Source organism: Lithobates pipiens, unplaced genomic scaffold (assembly GCF_037356315.1).
Source record: "Lithobates pipiens isolate NorthernLeopardFrog02 unplaced genomic scaffold, aLitPip1_a1.2 Scaffold_19, whole genome shotgun sequence".
NCBI lineage: Eukaryota > Metazoa > Chordata > Amphibia > Anura > Ranidae > Lithobates > Lithobates pipiens.
The window spans coordinates 372694913-372695918 of NW_027507764.1; positions in this window are offsets into that span (position 1 = coordinate 372694913).

Below are 1006 nucleotides of genomic sequence, written 5' to 3' on the forward strand. Positions count from 1 at the left end.
TTGGCCACAGACCACGAAAGAACCTGGTCTAGGCTGGGGCCAAAAAGCAAGGAGCCCTCAAAAGGAAACCCACAAAGACAGAATCTGGACATATGGTCCCCCTCCCATGACTTGACCCAAACGACCCTTCTTGCAGAGTTGAGAGGCACCGCTGAATTAGCTGCGGTTCTGATGGTTTCAACTGCCGCATCTGCCAGATACCCCACCACCTAACAATCTTCAGGGAGTCAATGACCTCTTTGGACCTGGTCTTCCTAGTGACATGGTCAGTTAGCTTATGAAACCATGCATCAAGGTTTCTTGCTACACAAGCTGAGGCTAATGCTGGAGCCATGGCCGCAGCATTAGTATCGCAGGCCCTATGTAGCAGCATCTCAGTCCTACAGTCCATCTAGTCATTGATGTTGCCCGACTTCTCAAAGGACGGATCAGACTTCTTTGAAACCTGTGACAGGGCCACGTCCACTTTGGGGGTTTTAAAGACTGATTAAATCACCTGTGGAAAATAATGGAGAGCTTGAAAACATGACCTATTGGGGCGCCTTGAGGACTGGAGTTGAGAAACACTGCCCCAAAGTGTCGGGAACACTTCCCCTGTGCCTGGGAAATTCCACACCGGGGGGAAACCACCTGCAAGAAGGGTGTCCCTTGAATGGGAAAAGCGCTGCTGGATCCGCAGCCCTCACCAGCCTTGGCATCCAGCAAACAGGGGAGAGACTTTACGCTGTAAACTTCAGGTCAGAACATTAAATAATAAACGTTTCACTGCCAGGGAAACACGATCAAGAACCGAGGTGCGGGGAAAGCGTGGGAGTTTTTAACCTTGTTTGTTGATTGTGTTTCTTGTCAGGTTGGACCAGTCATCTCTCAGATGTGCTGTCCTTGAAGATGACTAGAGAAACAGACTGTGGCGATGCGTGATAGCGGACGGTGTCCTATAGAGGAAACAGACTGTGGCGGTGTGAGATATCAGACGGTGTCCTATAGAGGAAACATAGACCGTGGC